Raw genomic sequence first — 233 nt, 5'->3', positions numbered from 1 at the left:
AATAAATAAATAAATAAATAAATAAATACAGAGGCAAAACAAAGCCCCAAAGAAAACAACAAAAACAAACAAACGCATGCAAAGCAAATACACAGACACAGATGCTGATCCCCTACAGCAGCAGCAGCAGCAGCAGCAACTGCAGCAGCAACAACTGCAGCAGGAGCAGCAGCAGCAGCAACTGCTGCTGCAGCAGCATCAGCAGCAACAGCAACAGCACAGTATCTGCTGCA

The sequence above is a fragment of the Eimeria mitis genome, genomic scaffold (assembly GCF_000499745.2).
Source record: "Eimeria mitis Houghton genomic scaffold, Emh_scaff774, whole genome shotgun sequence".
In the NCBI taxonomy this organism is placed as follows: domain Eukaryota; phylum Apicomplexa; class Conoidasida; order Eucoccidiorida; family Eimeriidae; genus Eimeria; species Eimeria mitis.
The sequence above is the reverse complement of the archived record's forward strand: the minus strand, read 5'-3'. Positions refer to the sequence as shown.